The sequence below is a fragment of the Penaeus monodon genome, chromosome 20, assembly GCF_015228065.2.
Source record: "Penaeus monodon isolate SGIC_2016 chromosome 20, NSTDA_Pmon_1, whole genome shotgun sequence".
Lineage (NCBI taxonomy): Eukaryota > Metazoa > Arthropoda > Malacostraca > Decapoda > Penaeidae > Penaeus > Penaeus monodon.
The window spans coordinates 17,399,118-17,399,372 of NC_051405.1; positions in this window are offsets into that span (position 1 = coordinate 17,399,118).

The following is a 255-nucleotide window of genomic DNA, read 5'->3' on the forward strand; positions in this document are numbered from 1 at the left end:
GCTTGTTTTAAGACAACGGAGACTGCGGTCTTGTTGTTTGGCAAGGAAATTTGAAACTGGATAGTACCTTGCTTCTGTAGGACCTTTTTTCACTATCATATGGCCTTATGCCTGCCTTTGTTCAGAGTGAGAGCCAAAGGAACGGATGGCCCAACTCATGGCTGCATCATCTTGAACACTCACTAATTATTAAAGATGAGTCGGTGAGAAAAGCCCTTGGCTTAAAATGTTCAAAATAGCAACCCTTTTTTTGTT